At 43.4% G+C, this 23,476-nt stretch overlaps 1 protein-coding gene across 1 annotated transcript in view; it reads right to left on the reverse strand.

The window, feature by feature from the left end:
- TMEM132C (transmembrane protein 132C) overlaps positions 1-23,476 on the reverse strand; it is a 450,381-nt gene that overhangs the window by 383,093 nt on the left and 43,812 nt on the right. The window lies entirely within an intron of this gene.

The following is a 23,476-nucleotide window of genomic DNA, read 5'->3' on the forward strand; positions in this document are numbered from 1 at the left end:
TGTTAGTAGTTGCTGCTGGGGGTGGGGGAGGGAGTACATAGGGAGGGAGGGAGGGAGGGATGGAGGGAGGAAAAGAGGGATGAAACATGTTCTGGGCAGGGTACAATGCTATCAGTATTGTTTGATTTCTTTTCCTCAGTCCATGGAATACTCCAGGCAAGAACACTGGAGTGGGTTGCCTTTCCCTCCTCCAAGGGATCTTCACGACCCAGGGATCGAACCCAGGTCTCCCGCATTGCAGGCAGATTCTTTATCGTCTGGGCCACCAGGGACTTCCCCCCGGCCCCCACTCCCGCTCCTTTATATTACAAAGATCTGATGCCAACATGATAAATTTTGAACATCTGTAGCTTTGTGATGAATGTCCGTAATATCATTCTCTATACAGTCAATATTTTTTTTACTTTCCAGTTTTTAAAAAGACTCTCCCTTTCATTTTTATAACAAGAAAATACTAACAGTCATGTATATGAAAAATCTGATGCTTCCAACAGCTCCCTTTTAAATTCTTCCCTGCTCACTGAAAACCAATGGATGTCAATTTCCTGCAAAAAGAACTTTTCTTCCTACTAGAGGTTCGGAGTAGGGACAACAAACACAAATGATGACAGACATGCGAGCATGATTTTCAAAAGAAAACAGGGGCATTCTGATTAAATAGAGCAGTCTATAAGATGAGCTTCACATCAACAGATTAGATATAGACTTGAAACAACTTTGCAATCACATGCCTAAGGTTAGCTATGGTGACACATAGCTTACAGGAGATTGGGAATCCTGTTATTTATTCAATCACATTGCTTGCCATGGCAACGAAAGTGTAAACAGAATCACCATGTGGGCATTTGTTTTAGGAGCTTCCCAGAGGTATCAGCTGGGGGTATTCACACATTAGGTACATTGTATGTGAATGTACTGATACCTAGACATGGCTGCAAACTCCGTAAAGGAACCTAGAGGCTGTGTGCTCAGTCGCTTCAGTTGTGTCAACTCCTTGCAACTCCATGGACCATAGCTCACCAGGCTCCTCTGTCCATGGGATTCTCCAGGCAACAATACTGGAGTGGGCTGCCATGCCCACTCCAGTACTGGAAGATCCCCTCGGGATCTTCCCAACCCAGGGATCAAACCCATGTCTTTTACATCTCCAGCATCTGCAGCCTGGTTCTTTACCACTAGCACCACCTGCGATTTGATACCTAGAGCCTGTGCCTACTGCGAATTAGGCCCTTTTTCTTGCCTTGAGACAAAGTTGAACTCAGATGAAGAAACAGTTATTTCTCTTAGGTCTTGAGACATCATGGGGGTTGGGGTGAGGCTTTCTTTATTCTCCTGCTCTCTGGCTTAACCAGACCCCTGACTTCTCTTTGGTGTCATACAGACACAATCGGAACCAAAGAGGGCCTGGACTCCAGACAAAGAGAGCAGCGTTTCATGTGACATGATGGTTAGGGAATACACATGCATGCTCGCATCTTAGCGATGAGGCCGTCAGGAATTTTTATCAAGGCCCCGTTTCCCAAGTTTCCTTCCAACACGATGAATCAAAGCTCAGCACCTCTAATTAAGGGTGACCTTCACTAAACATTTGGCTTTAGATTATTTGAGGATCATTTTTTTCTTCTTCCAGTGTAGCAGCCCAGACATCTTGGGACCAGCATAATGGGCTCCACATGCCTTCTCCATGGGGTCCGACTCTGTGTGTCTCCCCCAGCCCCCCGCATCCCTGCCTCTCCATTACAGAAACAGCAGGAGGCTGCCAAAAGCTCAGGCCTCCAGGGCTGCCAGACCTCTGCATACCATCTGAAGATCAAGGGGCATCCATCTGCAGCATGATAATTTAAACCATCTCCCTGTGTACAAACACAAAGAAGAAAGGAATTGCAGGACCCGGCCCCTCCATAGAGCCCAAACAGAGAAAGCACAAGTTGGTTCAACTTCTCTAGGAAGAACTGATATTTTCACAGACCCATAAAAGGTAATCCTCTCACTGCACTGTTAACGTTGACCCCATGCATTTGGCAAAATACAAATGGCCAGGGGGCTTTGAGGTCCCAGACCCTCAAAGGATTCTTCTTCAGCCTTTTCAACTGCTTCCTTTCTTCCCAACTACCTGATGGAGTTTACTAAGATCAGGGTATTTAAAACAACAACAACAACAACAACAACAACTTTTTAACAGAAAGGCAAAAAAAAAAAAGTTGAACCATGCTAATACTAGAGTTTCCATCTCCGAAATTATCCCCAAGTTCAACTGTATTGGGGTCTCTTCAGAGTGAAATGCTAAATGACTTAGATGGAACAAAGAGGATGCTTTTCAGATCCCTGCATTACCAAACCTTCTCCTTGGCCAGCGACATCTGCACCAGGTTTGCCACTTGGCGGCCGGGCTGCCCCATTCCCTTGCAAGTCCCAGGGACCAGGCAGAAAATCTCTGATTCAAGAAAATAGCAATGGGAGTTCCCATGGAAACCACTAGGGAGGGAAGCAGGAAGAAAAAACGCAGAGCTAAAAGGATAACAAAAGAGAAATCACAACACTGATCCAAATCTTTGCTTCCTAAGAGTGAAGAGGGAGATTTGGGTAGCCGAAGTCCATACAACCCTGGCTATTCTGTAGCTGGTTTCAGTCACAGTGATATTCCAGACCTGGATATACTCACGCTAGACAGCTAGCACCTCTGTCCTTCTATCTGATACAGACTCGGGGGCAAACATTAGCTCTATGGCAATACTTCCTTCCCCAGAGTCTTCGGAAATCCACAATCCCAATTTGGTCTTGTCTGTGTATGATCAAAATTTTTCACTTAATAATTATCTTTTCTACCAACTCATCCAAAAATTAGCCTTGCTATCAGATATATATATATATATATATATATATATATATATATATATATATATGAATAAAGTTTGGATGATCTAGTTATTTTGAAATACTTCAGCTTAAAACAGTTTTGAAAACAGAGCCATCCAATCACCACCTCTCTCATCCCTTGTTTAACTGTCATCACATCTGATATTTCCCTGTTCATTGTTTGTTCATTTCCACCTGTCTCCCTCACTGGGTTGCCCCACACTGAGAACTACCTGTCCATGTTGTTGCTGTTCAGTCATTAAGTAGTGTCCGACTCTTTGCGACCCCATGGACTGCAGCACGCCAGGCTTCCCTGTCCCTCACTATCTCCTGGAGTTTGACCAAGTTCGTGTCCATTGAATCAGGGATGCTATCCAACCATCTCATCCTCTGCTGCCCTCTTCTCCTTTTGCCCTCAATCTTTCCCAGCATCAGGGTCTTTTCCAATGAATCAGCTGCCCATTACAGATCTGTAAATGAATGAATGAATGGATGGTATGGTAAGATGCTGATTCAACCTGCCTTATGATGTAACCTGTGACATAGCCCAAGAGGTTTGGAGAGAAAAGATCTTAAAGGGAAAAAGAAGATCACCAAGATTTCTAAGTTTTTTAAAACATTTTTAAACATTTTCCACCTACAACACAGGTAGTCTTGAGCGTCCCAGAATTACACAAATTCAAGCTAAAAATCAATCCATCCAAAAAATAAAAACCAAGACACTGCTTTAGTGAAAACAGAATTAATTCCTGAGTGTTGTTTTATGAGCAGTCGAGAAAGAAAAAAAAAATTTGTGAAATAATGAGATTTGGGGGGCCAAGGAGACATACAATGAGTCTCCAAACATTTCTGTTCCCTGCCTTCCACTCTACACAGGCCTGGGAGGAGGTTAAGATCCCACAAGGGCTCACAGAGATTCTGATTCAGTACTGCCTCCCTGAAAGTGACAAGACTAATTATGCAGGCTTTGGACAGGTCTTGGTAGGAGCTGTCTCCAAGCACATTTTTTTTCCCCTCCTTTGGTCACAGTTTCAGTTCTAGATATTGAGACTCCTTGGCTGTTCAACCATCAGTAGACTTGGGGCAGGGATGAAAAACCCAGACCCCTCTGAAGATCTGGAATGATTTGTGCAGCTGCATTTGGAAAGATTCGTGACCCAAAGGTGGGTAAGTGTCAGCCGGAGGCTCAGAAGGATTCATCTTGGTAAATTGTTTCTAGCAGCTCTGGCAACTTGAAAACGGCAACCCTGCCAAGCTGGGTGAAACAAGCCTCTCGGATCTAGAGGACTAGATGATGGAGGGTCCAAGGAAGTTGGATATTTAGTTGAGCGAGGTGGTGGGGATGAATGGAGATAGAAAACCAAGATAGATTTCTGCCTTATTGCTTTCTTTGGATTTTTTTTTTTAATTTAAATTTATTTTTGGGTGTGCTGGGTCTTCGTTGCGATGTGCAGAAGGGCTAGTAGCAGCGCACGGGCTTCACATTGCAATGGCTTCTCTTGTTGTGGAGCAAAGGTTCTAGAGCATGGGCACTGTAGTTGTCGTGGAATGTGGGATCTTCCCAGACCAGGGATCAAACAAACCCGTGTCCCCTGCACTGGCTGGTGGATTCTTATCCACTGTACCACCAGTGAAGTCCTGGGTGGTACAGTAAGTCCTTTTCTTACTGAAAGCACAGCATGGTGGTCAGGTTCTGGGGCAAATCATTTCCAGACCACTTCTGGTCACCATGTGGGGGACCAAGAGGCTGGTACGGTGGGGATACCAGGTCCCTTGGGTGATGGCACCAAACTGGAAACAACCATAGTTTATGGTTGTTTAATAACTTACTCTCCATAAGGGACTGCCAAATGATGATAAAACAATGCAGGCAAGCATGTGTTAAAACGCAAGTATCGCCAAGGCACATGGAAGTGCATGGTGAAGAATATTTTAAGTAACATTTAAAAACAACAGGGACTTCCCTGCTGTGGTCCAGTGGTTAAGACTTTGCCTTCCAGTGCAGGGGTATGGGTTCAAACCCTGGTAGGGGAGTTTAAGATCCCCTAGGCTTCACGACCAAAAATCCAAAACATAAAACAGAAGCAATATTGTAACAAATTTAATAAAGATTTTAAAAATGGCACACATAGAAAAAATTTTTAACTGACTTAAAAAATGAATACATAAATAAAAAATAAAAGGAGCATACATGATTTCGCATGTATCTATCTAGGTATATAAAGCACATATACACACAAACTGTTAATGATGAACATAAGGAAAGATATGCAGCAAGGTCAGCCTTCGATTTCCACATTGTCTTTTCCGCCACAGTTCAATTTTTGGACCAGACAGAGATATTTGGGATGCTGCTGATATTATTTTAAACTCCTAAGAGATTATCTGGGCATTGAATTCATGCACCTATTATTAGTTGATCTCTTTATATTTCCCTATACAAGATACACAACAGCAATAGCAATAATTATTAAGACAATGAATGGAAACAGGAAATAAAGGAGTTTTTATATGAGATGAAGGACTCACAGGCTGGTAGGCGTGTGGCCCACTAGGGCCCTTCTGCAAAATAACCAGACTTCCCTTGGGGGTTGCTTTGGAAGCACCTCATTTCAACTTTAACTCATGAGTCCAGCTTTGAGAAATCTGGTGTAAGGAATTTACCCCTAAGGATTTATTCTGATTGACTTAGAAAAACAGTGATCTACACTGAAATCTGTTTAGGCAGTGTTAAAAGGGTAAAGAACTGAAGTAATTTAAATGTCCATCCGTGTGATTGAATATAAGACATAATCATTAAAGTCTTGTTCTCAGAGATAATTTCAAGTCAGGAAATGTTCAAAAAATGAAATTAAATGTCCAAAAGAAACAAACTTGTGAAAACCTAGAAATATCATCTGGTTTTAACTTTGTACTGAATAAATATACATTGTTTATATATACCTCTATGCGTGCCTACCTGCTAAATCGCTTCAGTCCTGTCCGTCTCTTTAACACCCCTACGGAGTGTAGCCTGCCATGGGATTCTTCCGGCAAGAATACTGGAGTGGATAGCCATGCCCTACTCCAGGGATCTTCCCGATGCAGGGATCAAACCCAGGTCTCTTGCATTGCAGGCAGATTCCTAACCGTCTGAGTCACTAGGGAGGGTGGACCCTTAGGGAAGTCCCTGTTACATTTTTTACATGTTCTGTTAGTTTCAGAATCTGAAAAAACATGACCATAAATGTGCCCTTGTGTAATCTCAACCCTTGCAAGCTGCTGTTTTCTTCCCTTTGGGCTTACGGCCTGATCTTAGGGAAGATTGATGGAGGACAGGCTGATAGACGGCGGAGGCCTCTGGAGACACTGAGAAAGGTGATCCCATGGAGATTCTCTAAGCCAGACCACGTGTGTTTAAAAATGAATTTCCATGTGGCACAGGGCAAATCGGGGTGGATGCATGTACTATATGTCCCTTTATTTAAAGTTCTCCATTTTAACCTAAGGTCTTTACGGCAAGTTTCCTGAAACTACTGCTTGCAGGTTCCCTTCCTTCCCAGGTGGATTCTCTCCCTTCCTTTTGCTTTCTTCCTGCTTTCCTCTTCCTAATCGATGCCACCTCCCCTGCACGGAACGTTTTTGCTGTACGCAGGTACCACAGCTTCTGCGGAGGAGTCTGCCGCAGAGCGGCTGAGCATCCTCTGTCAGGCAAGCTGCCTCCCCGGCTCCCTCCAGGATGATGTCTTGCAAGGGAATTACATCTTCTCCTCCACGATTGGCCGCCCGCTGGTCCACGATGCCCGCTCTGTTACTGTGCTCATCCGCAGACCCCGCAGATTCTATCTGAGCCTGGGGAGGCGACAGAAGCGTGTCTATCAGTAATCTAATTCCGCACGCCTGGTGAAAGGAGCCAATATTATCGCGGCAAAGACGCGCCTCTTGCTATATTGATTTTTATATTAACCATAAAGGACAGCCGGGCCCCCGACGAGCAAGGCTGTGAAGGGAAGATAAAGTTCCCCCACTTCCCTCTTGGCTCGCAATTTGTGAATATTCTTCGGCTAAAATTCCTGCTTCGTCATGCCTGACAATCTCTCCTTTTAGGCCGGTGGGCTCCCCATTCTGTGTCCAGTGGCTCCAGGCCAATCTTCAGCTGATGGACTTAATACTTAGTCTTTCACGTTCCCAATCAGTCCAGGCTTGGGAAACTTAGCTGCTTCTAACGGATAGAATTCTTGGCCCCTGTTTCCCTTTATGTCCATGGAGCCAGGACCTTACTGACATATTCGTCCTGTGGTTGATGTTTGCATTCTGCATTTTCCTCTAAGTTTTCTTCCCTGATGCTCTCCATGGTTCACCAAAAAAAAAAAAGGGGGGGGGGGGAATAGTAACTGGTCTGCTTGTTTCTTTCATTCCACCCCCTCTTCACCATCAAGATGTGAGATCCACAGGAGCAGGGACCCTGTCCAATCTGTTCACGGCTGAATCTGCAGCCCCAGAAAACGGCAGACACTTGAAAATATATGCGGAATGAGTGGATGAGTTCTGCGTTACTTTACATAATAATACTGCATATTTAACCTTCCCTGAGTCTCCTCCTCCTGCTTCTCATTTTCATGGCTATCTCCCCTTCCTTATGGATAGAGCGGCAGGGTGAAGCCGTCCATAGAAAAGTCAAGAAACCCTAAAGAAAACAGGAATGTTTCAGCTAGCAATGATTCAGTGTTTACTTATAATTGATGCACAAAATATTAAATAGAATAGCACCCCCTAGATGCTTCTGAAGGATTTTCTTGGGCAGGTTCTTGGTCCTGATTTCTTCCGGTCACTGAGGTTTTCCAAACTCCCCCAGGCCCTGAAGTGAGCTCTTTCAAGTGACGCGTGTGTGAAAAGATGAAGCCAGTCCATATCCCACAGAGAAGCCATATGTTGTTTTTTGCTCTCCAGCTTCATCGTAACAGGGAATTTCCTCTTTCCCAGTGCATGCAGTGTTTGGAAAGGAGGTAGTCCAGTTACTTATTTCTGTGTGACAAACCATCTCTCAAGTTTCTGGCTTAAAACAGCATTTATATGGCTCACAAATCTGGAATTTGGGCAGAGCTCAGCCACAATATTTTCCCTCAGCTCCACAAGACAATGGTACAGGCAGATGCAATGCTGGAGATTAGAATCATTTTTTTTAAATAATTTCATTTCTTTATTTTTGTCTGTGCCGAGTCTTTGTTGCTTCCTGGGTTTTTCTGTAGTTGTGGCGAGTGGGGGCTACTCTCTAGTCGCAATGCTTGGGCTTCTCATTGGGGTGGCTTCTCTTGTTGCAAAGCATGGGCTCTAGGGTGCATGGACTCAGTAGTCGTGGTACATAGGCTTAATTGCCCTGCAGCGTGTGGAATCTTCCCAGACCAGGGATGGAACCTGTGTCTCCTGCACTGGCAGGTGGATTCTTTACCACTAAGTCAGCAGGAAAGCCCTAGAATCACTGGAAGATTCACTCACGTGAGTGGCCACGGATCTGTCAGCTGAACCCATCAGTTAGAACAGTCATAGGCAGCCTCTCCAGGTGGCCTGAGCTTCCTCACAACATGGCGGTTCCAAGGACCACTGACTCAGGAAAGACAGGGAGATGCAGGCAGAAACCACATCAGCTTTTGTGATTTGGTCTTCATGTCACTTAGCATCACCAGTAGATTCCATCTGTCCTGTAAATCACAAGACTGTCCACATTCAAGCGGAATAGAAAGAGCTTCCACTTCTTATTGAGTAGTAAGGTTCTTGAAGAATTATGAGCTGGAACTATTACTGTGGCCTGTTTTGGGGGACTATACTCTGCCACACGAAATGAGTCAAGGTCCTGGCTTCCTACTGCATAAGCCCACAGAGTCTCTGATAGATTTTTCATCATGTCTTCTGTTCAGTTAGGAAGAGGCAATAGACCAAACGCATAGTCTGTCCGAGACGGTCCTTCACTGAAAAATTTGAGGGGCTTCCCTGACAGTCCAGTAGTTAGGACCTCACCCGCCAATGCAGGGGGTGTGGATTCAGTCTCTGGTCGGGAAGCTAAGGTCCCACATACCTATTGGCGAAACACCAGAGTACAAACAACAGAAGCAATATTGTAACAAATTCAATAAAGACTTCAAAATGGCCCACATCAAAAAACACCTTGAAAATAAAAGAAAAACTTGAGGTAATTATAGATGTACATGAAGTTGTAAGAAATGGTACAGAGATGTCAGTGGACTCCGCCAAGTTTCTCCCAATGGCAACATCTTACAAAGCAATACTACAATATCCCTACTGGGAAACTGACACTGATACAGTTCACCTGTCTCATGCAGACTCTCCCATCTTGTAGACACGTGTCTGTGCTTGCATTTACTTCTACATGATTCTATCAACTTTATCAAAATGTCACGTGTCTAGGTTTATGTTTCCACCATCACACTCAAGATACAGAGTTCCATCACAAGGACTCTTCCCACTGCCCTTTTGTAACTGATTCACCTCCTTCAAATACTACCCCTTCCTAAGCCTTGACAATCACTAACCCATTCTGTATGTCTGAAATGTTGTCTTTTCAGAAGTTTATTTAAACGGAAGAACGCAGTACATAACCTATTGAAAATAGCTGTTTATCACTCAGGATGCATCCAAACTGTTGCACGTATTCACTCGTTCCTTTTCATGGCTGTGTAGTATTCCGTGGTGTGGACAAATGACGGTTTGGTTAACCATACCCTTGTTGACAGACATCTTTCCCTAGACTTTCAATTCATAAACAATGACATGAGGGCCAATGACACGGTTGGTTGTTGTTGGTTTGCTTGTTTCTTAAGAATGGCACCCTGAGCATCATGCCCCCCATTGGAAACCATAGTTGAAATTCTCAGATCTGTTTTCCAAGTCATATTTTTACATCCCTGACAGCCTTATGGCAGGTTTTATTTTTCATCAATGATCCCTAATCAGTTTCTATTGCCGGCAACCAAAGAATCCCACTTGACACACCTCTACATGCAAGGGTTTCACACAATCCAAGAAATGGATATTGACAAAAGTCTCCAATGTTTTGAAAACCTCTTTTAAAATCTCTTATTATCTTATCCCTTATAGCTTATTCACCTTCTGGATGTACTATCAACTGGACATTAGAAAGAAAAAAGAGAATCAGCAAAATAATGAAAAGAGGTACAAAATTCTAAATCTATTCAACCCAAGAAACATTTCAAGAAAAAGTCACACTCTCCCAATCAACAAAAGTCAACCCTAACAAAACTGACTTCCGTGGTTCTACAAAATGAAGATCGGTAGATACTCAGATACAGAACGAACAAAATCAAAAAACAAGAGAGGAAAGAAAAAACAGTTACAGGCAGAACAGGAAAATTTACAGGTGGAACCCCATGTGATCTTATATTTCACTGCAGCTTGACTAGTGAAGTAAAATGAATTGATTTTATGACCAGGGCGATCCATCTGAGAAAAATACACTTAGAGAAAACAGCCCACAAGAACAAAACCAGAAGTGTTTCTAACAATAACTTTGGGGCCCTCGATTTGAATAATTAGATCATTGGGCACCATGATTAAAGAAAGTTATTCGTTCTTTTCTTTTTGAATGTCTTTGAGATTCACCATCTTTACACTCACAATCTTTTTTTCTCAACGCTACTGTTAACGTGTTCACCACTGAGAAACGTCCAAGGTCTCACACAGAGCAGGACTTTTTTGTAAGATTAGAGGCAAACACAGAGCATATTTGTTGGAGGTTTAACAAGGGAAAGTGCCTTCCCTGGTGGCTCAGAGGTTAAAGCGCCTGCCTGCAATGCAGGAGACCCAGCTTCAATCCCTGGGTCAGGAAGATCCCCTGGAGAAGGAAATGGCAACCCACTCCAGTATTCTTGCCTGGAAAATCCCATGGATGGAGGAGCCTGGTAGGTTACAGTCCACGGGGTCGCAAAGAGCCAGACACGACTGAGCGACTTCACTTTCACTTTCTTTAACAAGGGGAAAGATAGTGAGGTTTGTTGGTTTAGGCTGCCCAGGATTCAATATTCCTTTTAGTGACAGCACCCTGATTTCTTTTTTTAAATGTATATATTTATTCTTGGCTGCTCTGGTCTTCAGTGCTGCGTCCAGGCTCCCTCTATTTGCGGGGCTTGGGCTTCAGTGGCTTCTCTTGTTGCAGAGCACAGACTCTTCAGTGCGTGGGCTTCAGTAGTTGCTACACATGAGCTCAGTAGCTGTGACATATGGGCTCTAGAGCACAGGTTCAGTAGTTGTGGCTCATACACTTAATGGCTCCACAGCACGTGGAATCTTCCTGGATCGGGGACTGAACCTGTGTCTCCTGCATTAGCAGGCAGATTCTTTACCACTGAGCCATCAGGGAAGCCCCCCGGTTTCTTATTACAGTAACTGCCTCTCTCTCATTTGCGTGAGATTTAACAGAACTGCCAGGAAAGTATCCTGTTCTTCCTCTACCAAAACAGAGCACGTGAGCCATCCTTAGCCATCAGCCTCTCTCAAGGGATTGTGACTCTTGAGTGGAATGAAGGTACGAAGTGCACAGATACAGAGATGAGCCCTGGTAGGTTTCTGCTTACTAGGTTAGTAGCAGGAGTCTTATGTCTGGGTTTTACTGGTGGTGATGATCCTACTATCTTTCCTGGAATTACTTCTCTATTAAGTGAAAGTGAAAGTGAAATCGTTCAATCGTGTCTAACTATTTGCAACCCCGGGAACGGTAACCTACCAGGCTTCTCCATCCATGGGATTCTCCAGGCAAGAATACTGGAGTGGGTTGCCATTTCCTTCTCCAGGGGATCTTCCCGACCCAGGGACTGAACCCGGGTCTCCCGCCTTACAGGCAGACGCTTTAACCTCTGAGCCAACAGGGAAGCCCTGTTGTCAACCACCAAGGAGTCCTACTCTATGGAAGATCAGTGACGCAGCATCTTAAACATCTTGTTTTATGACCATCATCACATCCACCCCTTACTGCTAGAACATCTTAAGTCACAAATGTAGGAAATCTGAGTCAATATGGATTTTTAAGACCTACTCAATTCTCATTCTTTTTTAAAAATCTTTGTTAACCATCTTTTCTTAAAAAAAAAAAAAAGTATTTGGCTGCACTGGGTCTTAGTTGCAGCACACAGGATCTTTCATTGCGGTACATGGACTCTCTAGGTTGTGGCACTCGGGCTTAGCTGCCCTGCAGCATGTGGGATCTTAGTTCCCTGACCAGGGATCGGACCCGTATCCCCTGCATTGCAAGGTGGCTTCTTGACCACCGGACCACCAGGAAGTCCCCAACTCTCATGCTTGAAATGCAGACACAAGTCCTACAGGAGAAGTGATGTGCCTTGGGTCATAGTAAGAAAGGAACCCATGCAGAGCTAGAACCCACAACTTCTGATTCCTAGTTAATGCTGTTCTGGCAACTCTGCCTCTCACCAAGGAACACAGTACTTCTATTCAAGTTTCTTTCCCAAATTCCACGTAAGTACCTTTAGTTTCATGTTTGAAGGTTACTTTGCTATACTGTAACCCATCTCTCAGTGATCATTTAAAAATAATCCATCTTAAAAAAAATCCCATCTATTGACAAACCCCCAATTAAGTTTCTCCTGTCAATTAATTAAAGCTTAGACAAACAAAATGCTGCTTTTTTTTTAAACTTAAAGTTTAGTTTTAAAAATGGCATGCAATTAGCTGGCAACAGACGTGATCTCAGCAGGGTTTCAATTATGCTATGGATGATAGTTCCCTAATTCAATACAAAGCTGTAATTAAGAATGTAATTAACTATTGAAGTTGTCCTGATGTCATACAACACGAGATCACATAATGACCCTTGTTATTGAAAAAAAAAGAAAAGCCTCTGGTGAGTCAAATTATTCCTCTGGGGGAGTGTGTGTGTTTTTACTTACATTTAAGTACATAAAATAATTTCTAATGGGCCTTTAGCCAAGAGATTGGTTACATTTACAATGCCAGAGAAATACACACAACATAACTTTTCAAGCACCTGCTCCTGGGGATCTGGGGAACTAGAAACTTGGAACTGTTTCTCATGACTGATAAAGAGCCATTTGTGGTTTAATGCAACAGGAGAGGAAACTCAAAAGGATTCCTGTAGGAATTTATCTTCAAACACAAGTGAAGCTTAACATCCCTTCCCAAACTTCTGTTCTGAATTCATTCCTGAATAAACTTTAGAGCTGGGACCATGGTTATCGCGTTCACCACTGTCTCCTTAAAGCCAAACCCCAATCTGGCATATAGTGGATAATAAATACGTCTTGCCAAATACCATGAATCCACAAACATGCCACAGTGTCTACACGATATTTTCGGTGTCTTATCCAAGATCACAGAATAAATAAACAGCAGAGCCCAGATTGACTGGCTTTTGAAATCTCTACAATTTCCACTGATTGATAACCTTCATTCCCCCACAGAGCACTGCTGCTGTAAAAATCCCTAAGGGAATGATGGAAAAGGAAACAGAAGAGAAACACAGAATATATCAAACTTTCTTTTAAGCTTATTGATTCACCTTTTATTTGTTGGTTAGTTTGTTTCTTGATAGATATGAGTTTGTCTACTTGTTTTATGTTTTATCATCTGGTATTTGAACATCAAGTACCACGATCTGGAACCCTAGAACACTTAATAAACATCTCTGGCTTGAAAAGATAAATTTGCAAGCAGTTGAGTTTGCTGAGTGTCTGTTCTTACTTCTTTTTATTATATAACCACATGGCACCCTGGGTTTCCTCCTGGCTTTGTTCCTCAAAGAAATCAGTTGAGAAAGGAGACAGTTTTGCTTAGAAAAAAAATGAGTACGTTACTGCACTTTGAACAGATGAATAGAGAAGAAACAATTTACCCAGAAGACAATCATGAAACATTTGGTTTTGAGCACTTAAGAACTCCTACCTGGGATTTCAAGACGTGTCTGGGGAAAAGTTTAGTTTTTTTGAGCAAACAGAAAAATAAAATCACGCCTTCAGAATATTTATGCAACTACATTTTAAAACACTTATCGGTGATAGCTACTCAAAAAATTCAGGTTGAATGGAAGTATGCCAAGGTGCCAGCTTTTGTTTTGGGTGATGGGTTCACAGGTGCTTAGTACACTATTAAAACATAACCAATTCAATTATTATATAAATACAAGTGAGTCACACACGGTGCAAAGAAGAAAGTATGTCATGGAACAAGAGTTACGATGAAGCCAATTCTGCACCTGTGGTCAAAAAATTTAAAAATGGAACAAAAAGTAAACCAAGTTGCTATAACATTAAAATATTTAATATAAAACAAGCAAACTAGAAACTGTTAACCGTAATGAGACGGAGACGATCTCTTTTGCTCCTGTATCAGTGGCTCATTGGAGGGTTTCATTCTAATTTGCACTGTGGTTGTTTCATGTCTCTAACATGCAGAACCACCAAGAGGGTTTCCCTGGCTTTCTAAAGCTGCATTTTCCTTAAATGTAAAGCCCAGCTTCCTTCACAGATTTCGCACCTTTAGTTTGGATCATTTCTAAAGACCTGTTCTCCCTTACCTGGAATAGAGAAGGCATGTCTCCAAAATCAACTCCACATTCTCAAAGCTGTTTGTTGGGTCTGTTTGTATAAGAGGGGAAAAATGGAAACCAAGGAAGGCAGAGGAAGGGAAACTTGCCCCAGGAGCTTTGCAAGCAGAGCTGAGGTGGACAGACCTCCCAGGATCCCACATGCTCAGAGCTGCGCTGACCGAGGGCATAGTAGGGTCTATGGGGATGTCCACAGGCACAGGGTCACTGATTCAGCGACAAAGAGAGAAATGTGCTCACATGACTGTGACGCTGTTCGGCATCAAGAAAAATTAATTAATTTTAAAAAAGCATTCCTTTCCCTACTTGGACCTTCTTAAAACACAGATTGTCACCTAAAGGAAGAAGAGCTCCCTGTGGGCTATTACATTGGTGTCCTGGAGCTGCTATAATAAAGCACCACAAAGTGAGTGCCTTACAAAAACAGGAATTTAGTCTCTCACAGCTCTGACGCCAAAAGTCCAAATTCAAGGTGTCAGCAGGACTCCCACTGCCTCTAAAAGCTCAGGGGCTGCTGTGTTCCAGCCCTTTTTCTTATCTCCCCACGGTCCCCAGTCATCCCTGGCATTCCTTGGCTGGGAGGGGCATCCATCCAATCTCTGCCTCCCTCATCACATGGCCTGTCTGTGTCTCTCTGTGTGTCCTTTCCTCTTCTTACCAGGATACCAGTCTTTGGATTTAGGGTCCCTTGACAAATATGACCCCATTTTAACTTAACTAACTACATCTGCATACACTCCATTTCCAAACAGAGTCATATTCTGAAGTTCTGGGTGAATATGAATTTGGGGGAACACTATTCAATCCATTCCACCACCAAATTCTTCTAACAGTGGGCTGCCCATCACAGACCTTTAATTAAATGTCGAAGAATCAACAAGTCAGTGAGCTTTTTGCCAATGACATTCCATGGTAGCTTTGAACAGCCCCAAACTGAAAGTCTGAAAGTCATCTATTAATTCATGCCTTTACCCATTAAAACTTTTTTTTTCCTTATAAACCACAAAAATCACCTGGAAAGCAAACACTCAGATTTGCAATAAGGACCGAAATGGAGAACACATTTCTTCCTTCTTTTCTCACTCCAGGGATGTTTCTGGCTCAAACAATAAGTGATTGAAGAAACAGATTTCTCCACTGAGCGAGATAAAAGTTCTTTGATCTCTGAGAGACTCTTGTTTGCTTTCTGTGCCAAGAGCTATTAAATAGATTCCAAGTTCAAGTGTCTCCCAGGGACCCTAAGCATTTCTAGGGTTTCCCACCCTTTCTTCTCAGCTGTGAGTGATGGATTTAATCAACGTCTCAGACAACTTGTGGTATAAAGAGAATATCTAGCCTCAAACAAGGGGGCAGGTCTTTTTGTGTGTGTCTGTGGGAACTCAAAGATTCTCTCAGGGGAAAAAATATAATAAAATAAGTTAATCCCCATAGACAGCCATTTCTGTGCTCTCCCAGTTATAACTCACTTGTTCCATACACTATGTCCACACTATAATTGTGCTCACAGCACCAATGCTATGCAGTCCCTTACATATATAATAACAGGAGTATCGAAAGGCCATTGCCAACCTCCCTCCAGTTTTCCTAACAGGATCCTAAGCTAACTAATTACTTACTCTTCTCTTCTGGCCCAGGGCCCTCCAGCCCCATTTTTCTCAGCTAATCTTTCAGAACCTCAAGAAAGGAAACCTCACTGTCTGTTAGCTCTGGCTAATCCACAATTTGGCCATCAGAAATGGCTTTGTTGTTTAGTCGGTAAGTTGTGTCTGACTTTTTAAGACCCTATGGACTGTAGCCCTCCAGGCTCCTCTGCCCATGGGATTTCCCAGGGAAGAATACTGGAGTGGACTGTCATTTCTGTCTCCAGGGAAGCTTCCCAATACAGAGATCACACCTATGTCTCCTGCATTGGCAGGCAGATTCTTTACCACTGAGTCACCAGGGAAGTCCAAAAATGTGCTTGATTTCTTCTCCACAGAGACAGAGAATAGATTGTCAACATAACTGGTCAGTTCTGATCTCTGGGAAAAGAAGTCTTACTGCCTTGGGTCTCCCATCCTCCTTCAGGAGACCATGTGCAGGTTGGCAGAGTGGATGGGGATTCCCGGCTCAGAGACGGAGAGCCTGGTGCCATTTAATGTCATAGGGTGACCCTGGACCAGTCACACAGCTTTTCTGTGCTTTCCTCATGGGTTGGCTTTGAAATGAAATGATAGCATCCACCCAGGAGTCAGACAGTGCAGGTGAAAACATCAGTGATCATTTTCAGTGATCTCTGAAAATGCAGCTCTGGGATGAGTTCCAAAAGGGCTCACCCTACACCTCCCCTGGGTTAAACACATCTCCCCCATTTGCTGGGCCTGCCTCCCGGCCCAGAGCATACAGAAAACCCAATAGGAGGCATTTGGGAGTGCCGAGGTTCACTTCATCTCTCAGCTCGTCTTCCTCCCATGAGGTTAGGGAGTATGTGGAGAGTTGAGGATCGGCCTGGATGTATGACCTGTGTAGTCCTTTTACTGGGCAAACATAACAATAAGGGAAACAGCATGTCTCCTCCCCAACCCTGGTTTGTAGGTGGCAAGCCTGCTGCAGTCAGAAACCATCTTTGATTCTATTCAGTGAGAGCCAGACTGAAAATGAAGATACACCACTTGCCCAGGTTTACAATAAAAATGACCATCAACCATGAGAGAAATCTGTCTTCAGGAGGCCAGAAACCAAGGTATCAGCAAGGTTGGCTCCTCCTGGAGAGAGAATTGTTCCTTTCCTAGCTCCTGGAGATTCCTGAGAATCTCAGGGGTTTCTTCACTCACAGATGCATCTATCTTAACTAATCACATCTACAAAGACTCCATTTCCCAATAAGGTCACCTTCTGAGGCCCCAAGTAGACACAGGGATTTGGGGGTATGGAGGCACTACACTTATTACCACAGAAGGCAACCCAGAAGAAATCAGAACCAAGAGAAGGACAGAGGACTCTCAAAGGTATCCTCTGGGTACCTAGATCCAGCTATACCTGCAACCAACACCACTATCAAACTCTGTGAATGACGAGTCCATCAGGTTTCATGGACCCCTTTCAAAGCAGATTGGAGTTGGATTTCTGACACATGTAACTCAGAATCTTTATTAAATCAGTCTGGGATAAGCTTGGAAGGAGGCCAAGGGATGCAGTTCAGCTTCTGAGGTCCTGTCACCGCTAGCAGAGTACAGCCAACTACAGCATGGAAACATGCTCCGTAGTGGTTTGGTAAAGGCTGAGAATGTGGTGTGGCTCGCAGAGAAGTGGGGCCTCACTGGACCCTCTTGGGTAAGAAGGTTGAGTAGATAACCTGGTCAATAAGGGTATCTCCAGGTGAATTATCACCTGGAGGTGATGCAGGTGCAGCTGAGCAGGCAGCTGTACCTGTTCCACAAGGGAGAGTAGGGGAAAAATCATGATGCTGGATGTACAGTGAAAGTGAAAGCAAAGTCATTCAGTCCTGCCCGACTTTTTGCGATCCAGGGAGTATAGCCTATGAGGTCCCTCCATCCATGGAATTTTCCAGGCAAGAGTACTGGAGTAGGTTGCCGTTTCCTGCTCCAGGGGATCTTCCTGACCCAGGGACTGAACCCAGATCTCCAGCATTACAAGCAGATTATTTTACCATCTGAGCCACTGGGGATGTACAGTGGGTGAATAAAATTCAGCTCTGGGAAAACCTAATCAACCTGATCAATGTTTGGTGGGCGTGCGGGGGGTGGTTAGCTCTGAAACCATGGCAACAGGTTTGGACTTGTACATTTAGAAAACAAAAGTAGATAAGAGAGCCCAAGACATGGGACCTTTTCTTACCATCCCTGTTGTATCATTTTCATTTAGGGCCATTGTAGCAGTTCCCTGCCAGGCACATTAAGTGGTGCGGGTGGAGGAAAGCCCGGCATCTGGTACACTGAGTAGGTAACATCTCAAATCCCATAATTACCCTGAGTACTGGGAGGAATACAATGGGAAGGAGACAATGCTGCCTATGATATTTGCATTCAGCTTGTGTGTGTGTGCACGCGCGTGCGTGTGTGTGTGTGTGCACGTGCATGCGTGTGTGTGCGCACACGCGCGTGGTCAGTCATATTTGAATCTTTGCGACCGCGTGGACTGTAGCCTACCAGTCTCCTCTGTCCATGGGATTTCCCAGGCAAGAATACTGGAATGGGTTGCCATTTCCTTCTCCAGGGGATCTTCCTGACCCAGGGATCGAACCTATGTCTCTTGAGTCCCCTACATTCCCAGGTGAATTCTTTACCACTGTGCCACCTTAGCCAAGTTAATAAGTGATGGCTGTTAAGTAGACTGGACCACCTTTGACCAGTACACTTGAGTCTGTTGGCTGGAACACCTGGCAAATGGGGATGACATCAAGGAATGAGCAGGCTTCCCGTGCCTGGGTCTGACTATTTAGTTCTGTGGCCATGTCCTGCATTTATGAGTATAAATCACATTAATATTATTCTCTTAACATTATGAGAATCAATCAATATAGAGAGTTAATAATAGTACAGTTGACCCTTGAACAACATAGGCATTGGGGCACTGACCCCTTCATAGTAAAAAACCCAGGTATAACTCAGAATCTGTCTTTCATATCAGTGGTTCCTCCAAATTTGAGGACTGAATCCTTGGATTCAACCAAACTCTGGATCACGTACTATAGTATTTACTACTGAAGGTCATGAGTGTGTAAGTGGACCTGAGTGTGTAAGTGGACCTGCGTAGTTTGCACCTGTGTTGTTCAAGGGTCAACTGTATTTAAAAACACAATTTAATAGCATTAATTAAATAGCATTTACATCCTCACATAATTAATATAAATGATTGATAATAGTATTCAGCAGCAGCAACATCAAAATGTAAAGGCTTGTTCTCAAACGCTCACAGCAGCACTATTCACAAGAGTCAAAAGGTGGAAACAGGGACTTCCTGGCGGTTCAGAGGTTAAGAATCTGCCTCACAATGCAGGGGACTTGGGTTCGATCCCTGGGCAGGGAACTAAGATTCCATACAATTGGAGCAACTAAGCCCGAATGCCACAACAGCTGAGCACACACGCCACATCTAGAGTCCGTGCGTTGTAAGGAAAAGATCCCACAAGATGCAACAAAGACCCCGAGTGCCACAACTAAGACCTGATGCAGCCAAATAAGTAAGCTAATTAATTTAAAAAGAGGTGGAAACGCCCAAATGTCCATCTGATGGGTGGATAAATAAAGTGTGCTAAATCCACACAATGGAATATTATCCAGTCACAAAAAGGGATGCAAAACTGCTACCTGCTACAATAGGAATGACCTCAAAATCATTATGCTACATAAAAGAAACCCTACATAAAGGTCACAAGTTGTATGACTCTTTCTATATGAAATACCCAGGAGCAGCAAATCCATAGAGACACAAGGTAGATTAATGGGTGTCAGGAGTTGGGGGAGGGGGTACCGGGGAATGAATGAGTGGTCATGGATATCCATGGTCTTCTAGGGTGAAGAAAAACTTTTGAAACTAAAGAGAGGTGATAATTACACACACACTTGATGCCACTGAATTGTACATTTTTAAAAGGTTAATTGCATGTTGTGAGAATTTCACCTCAATTTGAAAAACTGCACGTGTCAGTGCTTACTGTGTGCTATGAATTTCTGGCTGACAAAGATCCTGAGACTCTGTGAGGAGAGGTAATTTACCAAATGCCACAGAGGTAAAAAGAAAAAAAAAAAAAAACAACCACCACCAAGATGCACATCCTTCTCTTCTGGCTCCTGATTTCTGGGTGTGACTCCCAACACAAAAATTCAGGGCAGCTCTGAATCCACATCTCTTCCACCCATCCCTGCTGTGCCATGACTCAGAGGGAACAGACGACAACATAAGTGGGAGGGATCCTTTCCTTGCTTGAGTGAAGACCCCCTCAAGTGTCTGCCGGGCTTTCTGTCATCACAGATCCACCAAATATTCCAAAAGACTGTCGCCTCCCAGCACAAAGATGACAATGATCTCCGTCACCACAGCTGGAGGAAATGGCTTTTCATCACACTTTTTAAATGCCATCTTCCTCTATGGGGACCAAGAGAGGCAAGGTATTGGACCTATGAGTTAATTAGTTCACATGAAGGAAGACCTCAGTCCAAGAGGATGAGACAGGGAAGATTCCTAGCATCTCTTGCAGAGCTGTCCAGAGAGCCTCTGAAGACACCAGGGAACAAATCTAAAAATCAGCCACCCCCTGAGGATAAGAATGGCAATTAACAGGCTCCCATCTGCCCCATCCTCTCTGTCTGCTTCCTACTGGAGAGATGGCAGCCTCTCTGAGTTCACACCAAGGGCACACTTAACATTCTTCCTGTCCTTCCATCCATCCAGCAAAGCTTTCTTGAGCACCGACTTGCCCAACAAATTCAGTCTCTTTTGTACACTGGCCCCTATATCCTTTTGATTACCTTCCTCAGGACCTGTTGGACCAGAATACTAAAAAGGGAATGAATTTCCAGAGAGTGATTTACAAGATCTAAAAGGAAAAAAAAGGATTGGAAGAAGACAGGATGTTTGATAAGACTCAGAGACACATAGAAAGAAACCAAATTCATTCACTGAGGTTTAAGTGGAGGAGGAAATTGCATGAGCGCCTGAGATGGAAAATGGTGGGAAATTTCCAGAGGGCAGCACCCTAGTCCACAAGATGCTGGATGTAAGAGCTCAGATGACGTCAAGAGAGCCCTCTAGGCTGCTTCCATCTGGGTGGTCACCAGTGGCTCCAAGAGTCACACCCCAGGTGGAAAAAAATGCATTTCCTAATTGTTGCAGACCAAGTCCAGGGACTCTTATTCGTTGCCTCTGATTGGCCGCACTCTGAGGCACCACCAACTCATGAACAAGTCACTAACTCCTATGAGATATTCCACTCTCATTGGCTGGGCCAGTCATGTGGCTGCCCCCAGAGATTGGGAGTTAGAACCTTCATATTGAGGGACCTAGAACAAGAAGGGGCATTACCACACACACACACCCCTCACCAAGAGGTGATGATTTTTTGCAAAGAGTACAGTGACTTCTGGGTAAGGAAAATCCACTAAGGTGAAGGAGTGGGTGGGAAGGAGAGCATTTCACAGGTGACCCAGACTCACAAACCAAGGGCATGAGGTTACCAGAATTGTGGAATCTGGAGTTCTTCAGAATCCTGATGTCAGCAAGAAATGCACCAGGAACATTCATTTCAAAAAGAAACAGAAAAGTCAAAATGCCATTAAGAGATAATACAGATTTTGCTTTCCTTAATTACTAATAGACATCGAGGAATAATTTAGAGTTATATTAAAACTGGATGAAGGAGTTCATAATACATTTGGGTCACAGGAGATTATGGAAATAGCTGGCCTCATTTGCATGTCACCTGATAGAAATTTATTCTGCAAAACAATTGTGAAATGTAATAATGTACATTAAAATATGGGCCCCTGATAGCTTTGTTATTTTTTTTCCAAATTATGAGAGCTGGAGCTTACAGCTTTATGTTCAGATGATTTGAGCATCTTAATATCAAATATAAGAATGTACTCAAACATTCCTAAATTTCTAAGACACATTTCATCCACCAATTGGGGTGGATATTTGTACATTTGATAACTCAGCATCCTGTCTATCTCCTTGAAGGCATCCTAGTGGGGAGGATATAACCCCTCCTCCATTCCATCCAGTCTATGTGAAAAAGTAAGTCCACCAGGCTGCCAGGATCCCTGGAAGCTGCCTTCCTCTTTATGGTGCCATATACCCAGTGGTAGGCATGTGGTCCAACTGTGATCAGCTGGATAGATTCTAGTCAAAGCCTTTGAATCTTAAAGATGCCAGAAAAAAGGGGATTATTCATTCCAGTCATGGTGAAAGATTTCAATTCCTTCCTTCCTTCAATTTCTGTAATAACAATTTGGCGTTATCCATCATCTCCTCAATGCCAAGGGCCAACCCATATCCTCTTTGCTTACAATAGCCAGAGCTGTTACTTTGCTTATAGTCAAAGAACCCTAGCTCACCCAACAGTTAATCAAGCTGAAGCATCCACACTTTTCCAACATACCAACTATGTTACCACATTTGAATAGACAGGAATGTGGAAGAAGAAGAAAATAAAAAAGTGCATCTCTTACTTCTAGAAAAATTTAACTTTTGGAAAACTCTTTTCTGAGCCCTTTTGGGCCACTATAACAAAGCAGTACAGTCTAGACAGCTGTAAACAACAGGCATTTATCTCTCCTGGTACTGGAGGCTCACAGTTCAAGATCAGAGGGATCCATGGCTAGCTTCTGGAGAGTTTTCCCCATTGTCCACATATGGTGGAAGAAGCTAGAGAGTTTTATTAAATCTCATTCATAAGGGCACTAACCCCATTTGTGAAGGCCCCACCCTCATGACCTAATCACCTCCCAAAGGCCCCACCTCCTAACACCATCAGCTTAGAGGACAGGATTTCAATGTTTGAATTTTGGCTGTATGCAAACATGCAGGCCACTGCAGCCCACGTTAATTCTTTCATTTCTGCTTTTCTCCCAAATCTCAGGCATAATCCATTTAATACACAGGAAAACTGTGGTTGAGTTCAAGTGAAGTCCTCTTCTTTTTATAAGTCCTTCTTGAAGGCTTCCCAGAACACTAATAACAACTACCTACTTGCCACAGAAATCCTGTGTCACATAAACATTATACTTCATACAATCATTAGATCTTTCTTTAGCCTTTCAAAAAAAAAAATTACAAAAGGAAAAGCAGAAACCCCCAAACTGCACAATGGAATTTCTTCACAAGGCAAAGAGGTGAGTGTTCTAAGTTGACATCTTTACTTCTAAACCTTTTAAATTGAAGTCAGTAGGACAGAAGCTTTTCTTGGGATTAAAAAAACAAAAACAAAAAACTGCATTCCTGGCTGGAAAATGATACTTACTGTCACTGGTACCAAATAGGACAGTTTGGGATGGATATAGACTTAGACAAACTTCATTAACTGCACACGAT

This window comes from Budorcas taxicolor, chromosome 17 (assembly GCF_023091745.1).
Source record: "Budorcas taxicolor isolate Tak-1 chromosome 17, Takin1.1, whole genome shotgun sequence".
In the NCBI taxonomy this organism is placed as follows: Eukaryota; Metazoa; Chordata; class Mammalia; order Artiodactyla; family Bovidae; genus Budorcas; species Budorcas taxicolor.